A 12,744-nucleotide genomic window follows, 5' to 3' on the forward strand; every position below is an offset into this window, starting at 1 on the left:
GTATAGTTGAATCCTGTCTATTTGATTTTATTTGTTCTACAAACCTCTATTTTGTGGTTGGAGAATTTAACTCATTTACATGTAAATTAATTACTGATAAAGAATGATTTACTTCTGCCATATTTTTTGTTTACTGTATGACTTACATACTTCTGTCTCTCATTTCCTCCATTCCTGTCTCATTTTAAGTTTAGCTCACTTTATTGTAGTGATTTTGATTCCTGTCTTATTTCCTTTTGTGTACACTTTCTGGATATTTTCTTAGTGGCTGTTAAAATGGATAATACTTAACATCTTAAATTTATAGCAATCTAGTTTGAATTGATAGCAACTTAACTTCAATAACATACAAAAACTCTGCTCCTATACAGCTCTGTCTCTGCCCCTTTATGCTGTTGTTGTTACAAATTATATATTTATATGTTGTGTAGCTAATAACTGATTTTAAATGCATTTGTCTTTTATTACGTAAGAAATAAAAATGGAGTTAGAAACTAAAAATATAACAAACCTGACTTTTATGTTTACCTATACAGTTACCCTTACTACAGATCAACTTGTTTTCCACACAGCTTTGAGTTACTGTCTAGTGTCCTTTTCTTTCAGCAGGAAGAACTCCCAGGATTTCTTATGAGTCAGGTAAACTCCCTCAGGTTTTGTTTACTGGGGAATGTCTTAATTTATTCTTTATTTTCAAAGAATAGTTTTGCTAAATATCAAATTATTGGTACAGTTTTTTTCTTTCAGCATTAAATATGTCAGCCCATTGCCTTCTGGCTCGATATTTTCTGCTGAGAAATAGCTGATAATCTTAGTTAGAATCCCTTGTATATAGAGTCACTTCTCCCTTGCTGCTTTTAAGATTTTCTCTTTGTCTTTTCCTTTCAACAATTGGATTATAATGTGTGTCAGTGCCGATCTCTTTGGGGTTTTCTTGCTTAGAGTTTATTGAGCTTCTTGGATATGAAGATTAATGTCTTTCATCAAATTTGGGGAGTCTGCAGACATTACTTTTTCAAGTAGTCTATCTACTCCTTTTTCTCTCTTATATGCTGGGGCTCCAAAAATGCCTATGTTGATACACTTAATGGCGTCCCATGGGTCCCTTAGGCTCTGTTCACCTTTTCTTCTTTTTTTCCTTTCTACTCCTCAGAGTTGGATAATGTCAATAATCCTGTCTTCAAGTTCACTGATTCATTCTTCTGCCTAATCAAATCTGCTGTTGAACCTTTCTAGTGAATATATTATTTGTTATTGCACTTTTCAGCTCCAGAATTTCTATTTGGTTTCTTTTCATAATTTATCTTTGTTGACATTCTCATTTTGCTCTTACTTAATAGTTTCCTTTAGTTCTTTTCCCATGGTTTTCTTGCATTCTTAGAGCATATTCAAGCCAGTTGACATAAATTCTTTGTCTAGCAGGTCCATGCCTGGACTTACTATTTTGTTGTATGTCTTGTGATTTTTGTTGAAAACTGAACATTTGACTATTATGATGTGGTAACTATGGAAATCAGATCTTTCCTTTCCCAGGGTTTGTCATTTTTTTTTTTAATTGTTGAAGGCTGAAGTCATTCATTGTTTAGTGACTGTTCTTCCAGATTATTTTTGCAAAGACTGTATTTCTTATCATATTTAGTGACTAAAGTCTATGTTTATTTAGCTTGTGTTTAACTCATGTTTTGAAATGTTTTCTTAAGTACCAGGAGTTAAAAACAAACAAATAAGTTTAAAAATCACTTCTATTCTTTGCAGATTAGCTCTGTGCAGTGGCACTACTTCAACACTTAGCCAGGCTGTTTACAACTCTGCCTTAGCCTTCACTTCCTGCTTGTACTGAACCTAGAGATTGGTCAGAGTGAAAGCTTAGGGTCCTTTTAGGTCTTTTCTGAGCGTGTGTATGTTTTTTTAGATTCACCAAAATACACAGGCACTTTTGAATGCCCTAATTTTTCAAAGACATTTTTCTTATCTTTTCCTCCCAGGCTTTAGGTAGCCGTTTTTGACTTTTGCCCCAGGTTGCTGTATGTTTTTCATGTCTTACAATGTTTTTGAGCAATGCCTACTGCTTTTCCACGCTGATGAGTTCTGAGTTAAGCAAAACACACAAGAGTACCTCACATCAGTCATTCAGTGAATCCTTACATAGGTTAGAACAGGAAAACACAATAATGTGTGAATAAAGTCTTCCGTGCTCCCTCTGGAATCAGGAGACAGGGTCCCTCACCGGCAATGTGCCATCTTCAAGACTGTGGCTGATCTGGGGAGGGTGTGGGGCAGGGAAAAGTAAAAACACCGCAAAACTTCCCTAGCATTTAAAAGTTGCCTTTTTCTTGATTCAGCACTTTTGCTTATTCGCTGTAAAATTTTGTTTTCCAGAATTCTGACACAGTTGGCTCTGATAATTTCTGCTTATATTGTCATATTTCTGTGCAGTGAAAAGAGCTTGCTATTTTGTTGATCAGTCATATTATTTTTTAATATTAAGAAGATCAAGTTTTTTCCTTCTGTTTTGGATTATATGCATTCAAAAATTTTTAAATATTTTGTAAAAGTTAATGATCAATACTCTTTTAATGCAAACAGATTAAATTAAAAGGCTCAGAAAATATGAAAACTGAATAGAACCTGAGAAACTATCTAACTCATTATTTTGTAGTTAGGGAAAACATGTTCAAGGAACTAAAATGACATGTCCAACGACACAATGCTAAGTGATGGTAGAGATAACATGATAATCTACAGTTTCTGATTTCCAGTCTAGTACTGTTTCTGCCATCTAGGTTTAAACTCCCTTATTTTCCTAAAACGGGTTTTTTCTTCCCCAATTTTTATTCATAGTATAAACATAACATATAAGGAAAAAATTACAATCATCCCCTTGCCTCAATACAAATATTTCTTTTTGGTTTTTTTCAGTCCTTGCTTATATGCATACATTATTGCAAAACCAAATTATACTGCTTACATTGCAGTGCTGCCTTTCTATCAAGTACAAATTATTTTGTTGCTACCTAGAATTTCATAATCATTTTTACTGTATACATAATACTCCCTCGAATTTATACATCATTATATACTTCACCAATCCCTACTTATTAGGAATTAAGGTTTCCTAATTTTAAAAATAATACAACTGTATTGAAAATTTTTAGCAGTTTGACTTCTTATTTTTAAAAATAATTTCTTAGGATTAAATTCCTGAAGAAGAGTTAAATCATGAACTTTAATATGCTTTTCCAAGTTATTTTCTAATTAGGTTATACTTAACCTTTCGACTATTACAAATCTCCCACCCCTGACCTTGTAAGAATAAGGTTTAAGACTTCCTAATCATATAGCTACAATATAGGAGAATAGAAACATTTTTTTAAATATAAGGAAAACAGCTCATTTCATTTTTGCATTTTCACTGTTGACCTTTGTATATATGATCATCCTTTCAAACTTTCACTCACAGATAATGATAATGATTTATTCTTTTAGATAAAATAACTGTAATTAGTTTCATATACACTTTAGCAGGCATAATAGCAAAACTTATCCAGAATAGAGTTAAAAATTATTGTTGAATCTCTAATAGTATTCTGATTTGTCCATTTAAATTCCTGGTTAAAATAGCCATTTCAAATTCAGAACAACATATAAATAGTATGAAATGTTGATTCGTCTATATCTCAGCTTATTATTTTAGATAGCTAAATTTACCTGTCATTTCATGGCAAAAATAAAAAGTTATGCCTAAATGTTGTACTTTTTGGACTATTCTATAAAAAATTAATTTTCCAGATAACCAAATGTTATGCCTTTAAGCCCATACTTTTATTTTGGCATTTTGAGGACATTTTACTCTTAAGCAAAGTATATTGAACACTTCCTCTACCTTAATGGAAAAGTATTCTGAACAAAAGTTGATCTTTCCTTGACTCAGGACTTCGTCATCATTTTAAACAATGTGTTATGTAGGAATATAAACCTATCTGAAGAGCTAATAATAGTACCTGAAGCTAGTAAGATGTAAAGGCTTTTTACAACCATGCTAAGTGGTTCCAGTATGCTTTACTTTTGGGGAGTATTTGTTAATATCTTATTTATGTTTTCTCCCCGTCATGTAATGTATCCACCTCCAATTACCTCTCTGTTGTCTGTTTCAAAAATGGGCTGGGCTAGGAAACCCAGATAACAGAGTGAGAGTTCTGTGTGAAATTAAGAGCAAATGCGTTTTTATCTTTGGGAGAGTTCTCTTAAAACATTTTTTATAAATCCATTTCTATCTGTTAGTCACTGCTCATGATTAGGTGTAGAGCCAGACCTCAGGCCATCTCTCCCTCTGCACAATGTGGAAAACCATGTGTACTGCTCAGAGTTCTGCCCACTGAGAGAATTTCTCTGCACCACTGCCTTCCAGGGTCATCTGGGAGGGGGATTTGTAGTAGTCTTCTAGGGCTGCCATACTAAAGTCACAAACTTGGTGGCTTAGACAACAGCAATGTATTATTTCACAGTTCCTGAGCTTCTCCACTGCACTAGCTTCTGGGGGGTTTGCTGGCAAGCTTTGGCGTTTCTTGGCTTGTAGAAGCATCACCCTGATCTCTGCCTTCATCTTCACATGGTATCCTCCCTGTGTGTGTGCCTGTAAGGTATATCGCTGACTTAAAATGAGGAAACTGAGGCCAGTGTGAGAAAATGAGAATCCAATTTATTCAGCTCCTGGGCAAGGTTCTGTGGTCCGAGAAGGGGCCAGAGAAGTCGCGCCGGGCTTCTCAGGGTGTGGGGTTTTATAGGGAGTGGAGGTAATTGATTGGTCTTTAGGGAAACAAAGAGCAGACAGTTTCATTGGTGAGGAGGGTTGATTGATCATTAGGGAAACAAAGCGCAGACAGTTTCATTGGTGAGGGGAAGTCAAGGTGCTGATGGGGCGAGCTGCCATTGGTTGCCAGGTGGGACTACTGGTGGGTTGACTGGCTGGGGAGGTCAATGTTAAGCTGCCATTGGACAAATCTTTGGTGGGCTTTTTAAATTTTGAAGGGGTCGAGTGAGGAATGCAGGAGTGGGTGTGTGGAGCCTGCATAGAGAGACCAGATAGGAGTGGGTGTGGGGAGCCAGCATAGAGAGGCCAGCACGGGGAGAGATAAGTGTGTCAGCATGGAGAGGCCGGCACGGGGACAGATAAGTGTGTCCATTTAGCTCCCGGCAAGGCAGCCGGCCTTACAGTGCCTATGTCTAAATTTCCCCTTTTCATAAGGACACCAGTCATTTTGGATTAGGGCCAGCTCTAATGATCTAATTTTAACTTGATTACCTCTGCAAAGATCCTATTTCCAAATATGGTCACATTCTGAGGCACTGGGGTTTAGGAATCCACAGTATCTCCTTTGAGGGACACAGTTCAACCCACAGCATGTTAGCGGCTGTCTACTTCTGGCTGGTGCCAGTATACAGAGCTGTAAAGAAGACCTGTGTTTTTCTTCCTTCCTTAATGATCTTAGGGAACTCCCCAGCAAAGACAGAGGCAGGGCCATATGGGAAGCTGAGCCACCTGCTCATGGAATTTTCTTAGGCATTTCAGACCTGTTTGGGCTGGGTCTAATGTGAATTGTTTCCATTTTGTTGAGGGACACTGCTATGCTTATCCAGTTTTATGCTTTTTGGATCATAATCAGTTCATAATCAGTTCATTCAGGCTTTTAGTCACTACCAGAGCCCTTCACAGGCCAGGCTTTGCCCTTCCAATGGAGGATACAGTGGGCTGAGGATGTTGTGGGTTTACTTTGAAGTTTGTGTGGTCTGCTGAGTGCTTCTTACTGTGTTTGCCAACCTCTGTAGCATCTCTGCCACCACAGACTTTTCCAATATCTTTGGATCTCCTGAGTCCTAAGATACAAGAGTTAGGGAAACTTGTATGGTACCCTGGACCTGCGAGAGTCCTTGCTTATTCAAAACTGGCAACATTACTTTTATTTTTAAATTTTGAAGTAATTATAGGTTTGCATGAAGTCGCAAAGATATGTACAGAGAAGTTCTGTGCACCTTTCCTCCAACCTCTCTCAGTGTTGACATCTGGCATAACTATAGTACAATATCAAAATAAGAAATTGACATTGGTACAATCCACAGAGCTTATTCAGATTTCACCACCCATTATAGGAGTACTCATTTGATTGTGTGTCTGTGTGTGTGCTTATGAGGGTGGGATGTATAGCTCTGTGTGTTTCTATCACATGTGTAGCTTCATGTAACCACCACCACAATCAAGATGCTTAACTTTGTTATCACCACGAGATGCCCTTGCAATGCCTCTTTACAGCCATATCTACCTTCTCCCCTCTCCCATCCCTAACCCTTGCAACTACAAATCTGTTATCTCTATAATTTTATTATTTCACAAATGCTATGAAAATGGAACTATGCAGTATGTGTCCTCTTGAGGTTGGCTTTTTTTTTTTTCACTCAACATAATTTCCTTGGGATTCATCCAAATTGTTGCATGTATCAATAGTTTGTTTTTTGTTGTTGTTGAGTAGTATTCCACAGTATGGATTTCCCAGTTTGTTTAACCATTCTTCAGTTGAAGAACATTTGGGTAGTTTTCAGGATTGAGCTATTACAAATATAACTGCTGTGAACAAATGGGTACAGGTTTTTCTGTAAATATAAGTGTGATTTTTTTTTTTTTCATTTTCATGCCCAAGACTGTAAGGTATATTGCCGAGTTAAAATGAGGAAACTGAGGCCAGTGAGAAAAAATGAGAATCCAATTTATTCAGCTCCCGGGCGAGGTTCTGTGGTCCAGGAAAGGGCCAGAGAAGTCGCAATGGGCTTCTCAGGGCGTGGGGTTTTATAAGAAGTGGAGGTAGTTGATTGGTCATTGGGAAACAAAGAGCAGACAATTTCATTGGTAAGGAGATTTGATTGATTGTTAGGGAAACAAAGAGCAGACAGTTTCATTGGTAGGCTGACTGGCTGGGGAGGTTAATGTTAAACTGCCATTGGACAAATCTTCCGCGGGCTTTTTAAATTTTGAAAGGGTTGAGTGAGGAATGCAGGAGTGGGCGTGTGGAGCCTGCATGGAGAAACCAGATAGGAGCAGGTGTGGGGAGCCAGCACAGAGAGATAAGTGTGTCCATTTGGCTCTTCAGCGAGGCAGCCGGCCTTACAAAGACTACAATTGTTGGATTGTACGATAGTTGCATGTTTTGTTTTATAAGAAACTACCGAACTGTTTTCCAGAGAGGCTGTACCATTTTACATTCCTACCAACAGTGTATAAGTGGTTAATTTCTCTACATCTTTGCCACATTTGGTATCACTATTTCTGTTTTAGTCATTCTGCTGTATGTGTAGTGATAGCTCATTGTGGTCTTAATTTGCGTTTCCCTCTTGGCTGATGACAATAAGCATCTTTTCCGTTTTATTTTTTGAGACAGGGTCTTAATCCCTCTCCCAGGCTGATGTGCAGTCATGCGACCATGGCTCACTGCAGCCTTGACTTCCTGGGCTAAGGCGATTCTCCCACCTCAGTTTCCTGAGGAGCTGGGATTAAAGTGACACAGCACCATGCCCAGCTAATTGTATTTTTCTGTAGAGATGAGGTGTTGCTGTGTTTCCCAGGCTAGTCTCAAATTCCCAGGCTCAAGTAGTGTGTCGCCTTAGTTTCCTAAAGTGCTGGGATTACAAACGTGAGCCACTGCACCTGGCCACAAACATCTTTTTATATTTGTTTTACCGTTTTATGTCCTCTTTAGTGAAGTGTCACTTGGATTTTTTTTTAATGTTGAATTTTGAGAGTTTTTTTATATTGTTTTGGGCACAAATTTTTAGTCAAATATGAGATTTTGAAATATATTTTCCCAGTCCATAATTGTCTTTTATCTTAATAGAGTTTTTAATATTGCTTTACATTTTTATGATGTCCAATTTTTAAACTTTTTTTTTATAGATGTGCTTTTGGTGTTAACTCTAAGAACTCTCTGCCTAGTCCTTTTAGAGTTTTACACTTTCCATTTAGATCCATGATTCATTTTGAGTTAATTTGTATACTGTATGAGGATTTTGTCAAAATTTTTTCCCCAAATCTATGACCAGTTGCTTCAGCATCATTTATTAAAAAGGCTACCCTTCTTCATTTGAAATGCTATTGCTATTTTGCCAAAGATTAATTGAGTTTATTTGTGTACACCTATTTCTAGGTTCTTCATTGGTCTATGCATCTGTCCTTCTCCAATTACCACACTCTCCTGATCACTATACTTACATAGTTAAGCCTTAACACAGGGAGAAGTGATTCCTCCTACCTTATTCTTTTTTTCAAAATAGTTTTGACAATTCTATAGTCGTTCTCTTCCACATACATTTTAGAATAAGCTTGTCTCTATCTACAAAAACAGCCTTGCTGAAATTTTGATAGGAATTGTGTTAAACATACAGATCAATTTGGGAGAAATTGGTATCTTCATTAGGTAAGTCTTCCAATCCATGAACACAGTATGTCTCTCCAAGTATTTTGGTCTTTTTTGATTTTTTTCATCAGCAGTTTGTAATGTTCATCAAACAATCCTGTACCTAGGTATTTCATTATCCTTGGAGTCATTGTAAATAGTATTGAGTTTTTAAATATTTTTTTCCTGTTCATTGTTAGTGTATAGAAATGGAATTGTTTTTTGTGTGTTAATCTTGTATCCTTTGACCTTACTACACTTGCTTATTAGTTCTAAGAGGATTTTGGAGACTTATTTCTCAGGATTTTCTTCATAGGCAGTCATACCATGGAAAAGCCTTACTTTAATCCACCAAATAGGTTGTAGCAGCATGTCCAACTGTGACATGGGTTGCCTCCAAGATCCAGAGAGGCCACCCTGCTTTGTGCCTTCCCCTTGATGGTGGCAGGAAAATTGTGTCTTACTTTAAAGAAGATATTCCAATATATACCAGACCCTTGAACTCCTTGGAACTTCATTGATGTGATAGGCCACTGAGCTTTGGGAGAGATTTTGACTGCTGGCTGACGTGTCATACTAAGGCATCTAGAGTGCTTGCTACATTCCACTCACAAGTCCAATAGGCATTCTGTCACCAAAGCAGTGGACCTGCATGATGTCCTTTGGGATATCCAGATGATCAGAATACTTCTGGACTATAGTATTATAACGTTCTATAGTCCCTGCTATGTGAAAGCGAACTGCTTCTCATTATTTTCTTCAACTAATGGAGAAGAGGGAAAATCCATTTGCTTTGTCAACACAGCTAGGGAGCTAGGGGCTGTGTTCATTTGCTCCAGTAAAGATCCATCTAGAATTTCAGCTGCAAGTGACATCACCATCTGACTATGTGTGATGATCCACTGTTATCTTCCACAACTCATCAGGCTTTTTGCACTGGGCAAAGGTAAAAACCATCATTGCATTTGGGGATACAATGGAAACCACCATGCCTGCATCTTTCAGGTCTGTGATGGTGGCACTAATCTCTGCAATTGCAGAGATGTGGTGTTGCTGTTAGTTTACTATCTCAGTGGGAGATTGCAATTATAGAGGCTTCCATTTAAACCTCTCTAGCTATATTAAGACCCACTCTTAGGCTGTGTGTGGTGGCTCACTCCTGTAATCCCAGCATTTTGGGAGGCCGAGGCAGGTGGATCACAAGGTCAGGAGTTTGAGACCAGCCTGGCCAACATGGTGAAAACCCATCTCTACTGAAAATACAAAAATTAGCCAGGTGTGGTGGTGCATGTCTGTAATCCCAGCTACTTGGGAGGTTGAGGCAGGAGAATTGCTTGAACCCATGAGGTGGAAGTTGCAGTGAGCTGAGATTGCAACATTGCACTCGAGCCTGGGCAACAAGAGCAAGACTCTGTCTCAAAAAACAAAACAAAACAAAACAAAAGACCCACTCTTGACAGGCAGTGGCGTTTAGGTATCTGTGGATTCGCATCACTGAGGAACAGTCTCTAACAACCCTTAGAAGATATGGATACTCTCTTTTCCAAAGTGCTCAGTCACCTCATTAGATGACTCTGGAGAAGACCTGGGGGAGATTCACACGATCATGTTGCAGAGTCCTTCCTCAAAAAGGCCTGGTTTATTTTTTGGCCAAAGAACTTGTATCTGTGGACTAGCTTAGGTCTAGGACCTGAGTAAGAGGCTATAAATCATCATACTCAAGTCAGATTTCTGTTCCCCCAGACCCAGAATTTCCCTGCATGTATATGTTAAGCAACCTTTTAGTAGACTGTCTACTAGGTCACATTTGGGGATCCAGCAATTAATTAGCCACTGCCACAGATCCATGCAAGTCAAAGCCCTTTGTTTACCACCCCATCCCTGTGCTTATTGTGATAATTGTGCACACTTGGTTTGTGAGGAATGCCATCTGGCCTCTGCTACTTCAGAATCTCACTATACCCACTGTGAACGAAGAATCTAATTGCGTAATCTCTCACTAGTGTCATCACCTTGGAGAGCACAACCAAGGCAAACTCTTCAAGGATGCTGGCATCTCCCTCTTCAAGGTACTTTGGTGAAGGGAGTGTCTTCCTGGCTATCCCAGGGGATACGGTTGCTGAAGAAGGGTTGCTAAGCAGATTGCACAAAACAGATCCTTACAAATCTTTGGATCTTTTAGGTATCCTAGGGGAATTTTTCCTATCTGTGAATCTTTGGACCCTTTACTTGTGCCAGGAATCTTGTCATTAACCATAGATCACTATTAAGCCTTCTCCTAACATTTGTGGTGACCGAGAAAAAGGTACAAATGGAGGGTCACATACATATATTTGTAAATCAATGTAAAAAAAAGTTTGGTCCTACTACCTTGAAAAATGTTACAATTGAGAAAGTTCATACTTAGGATTCTCAGAAAAACTTTGGAATTCCACTCTGGAGCATGGTGGCACTGCTCCATGAGGAAGGGCCTGGGGGAGGGGCAGCTCTAAGAATCTGGCAGACTATTTATGCCACTCTCCAGTACTTAAGCCACCACATTAATTCCTGAACTTGAGTGAGTGCACTTAAGTTAATGAATTCAGCTGCTTCCAGGGATGTATGAGGACCAGTGGATCCCAAGGTCATATGCCCAATGTCACACCTCCTTCATCATAAAATGGGTACCTTAGTCCAAGGTGATGTTATATAAAAACCCCTTTTGTAAAGGAGGCATGTGTAAGCCCTCAGATGGTAATGCTGGATAGAAAACAAAAATGGATACAGTGGATACATTGGATAGAGAAGAAAAAAGTACAATGGATGGAGAAGAAACACCCATATCCAAAGAAGATGCCAATCGCAGGAGGAATGAATCACTGCTTCTTGCATGATGGAGGAGTGTCATGTGATTAGCTGGCTGCTCTATTCAAGAGATAGCCCTCTATTTATGGCTCAGGTCTGGGTCTATGTAGCGCTACAATCACTCAATCAGTAGTGGCAATAATTAGATCAGCTTTGGTAAGAGAAAACTTATATTTTTGGGCAAACATGTGGTCTCACCTCTGCCACTATGGCTACTCCACTCGTGGAATCATTTTACAAGCACTGAGGTAGCCAAAGACAGAGACTAGCTGACATCCACAGGATGTATCTTCTTATTTCACTGGGATTTTCAGTATCTCCTCTGAAGTAGATACTTTCAGATAGGCATTGATGGAGAGACAAAGTTCCACAAGCTTATGCCCCCTGTTACAGGTCATCTGCATGTCTCTTTCCCACATCTCCTGGTCTCTACTCTTGCTCTTTTTGTTCATTTGTCACTACCCAGGAGTCCATATATATCTTTACTTCAGGTTATTACTCCATCCATATAAAATTGATGATTAGTGTTCTTAAAGCTCTAGCTATTGGAAAGATCCCCGCCCCGCCACCACCAGCACCTGATATTGTACTTTGGGCACAACGGATGTACTGCAGCATTAGTCCTTCCTGGCTAATGCCAATATGCCAACCTGACCTATTCATGAATTAGACCCACGTATTTTCTTCCTCCTTTATCTGGTCATAGGGAAAATTTACAAGGTTTGCGCTTAGGTGTTGATGCAATGAATGTGAGAGTTTTGGAAGTTTGGGTCACCTGTTTGTAGCTTTTTTGTGTCCAGGCTATTCATGAATGTGATTGTCTCCTGCATCTTGGCAAGGTTTATCTCTTATGCTCTAGAACAAGATACTTTCAGATTCAGACAGTTTATTACTCACATAGACAACTCTGAAATAAAGAGTAGACAAATATGCCACTCCCCCAAAGATCCTTGTCCTACACACCAGAAAGGATGATACCAAAACAAAATGGGCTAGATGACTGGACTGTGAGTTGTGGTATATACTTTCACCAAAGAGCCAGTTCTAGACTGGTCCTTTTAAAGCTATTTTGTTTGCTTTTAAGCAATATGTGCTAGATCTATCTCTTCAGGCCTACTATCTGCCTGTCTCCACCCTGGAAATGAGAGACCCAGGTGGTTAACCTGGACAAACAGCATCAGGGGACTCCCTTGCTCTCTGGACAGGCAGCATCAATGGGCTCCCTTGCTCTCAGGCAGTTAACCAGTGGGCACAGGAGACCAGAGAGATGGAGAGTGAGGGCAGGTGCTTATACCCCTTGGCTTCCCCCTGGAAGAATCATAGCTGGCTAGCTGCTCTTCTCTGTCTAAGGGGGCAGCTCCTATTAGGTGGATCTGTGGGGGTTCAGACAGGCTGGTGGGAGAAATTTTAGTTATAGAGAATATAGACAAACTTTTTTGGAAGGCCTGAGGGTTAATTATTA

At 39.1% G+C, this 12,744-nt stretch overlaps 1 protein-coding gene across 2 annotated transcripts in view; it reads left to right on the forward strand.

Moving 5' to 3' along the window:
* The window catches only part of LOC105716591 (sperm equatorial segment protein 1-like), a 110,988-nt gene that overhangs the window by 39,228 nt on the left and 59,016 nt on the right, over positions 1–12,744 (forward strand). The window lies entirely within an intron of this gene.

Source organism: Aotus nancymaae, unplaced genomic scaffold (genome assembly GCF_030222135.1).
Source record: "Aotus nancymaae isolate 86718 unplaced genomic scaffold, 86718_ANA_hifiasm-v0.15.2.pri h1tg000003l, whole genome shotgun sequence".
NCBI lineage: Eukaryota > Metazoa > Chordata > Mammalia > Primates > Aotidae > Aotus > Aotus nancymaae.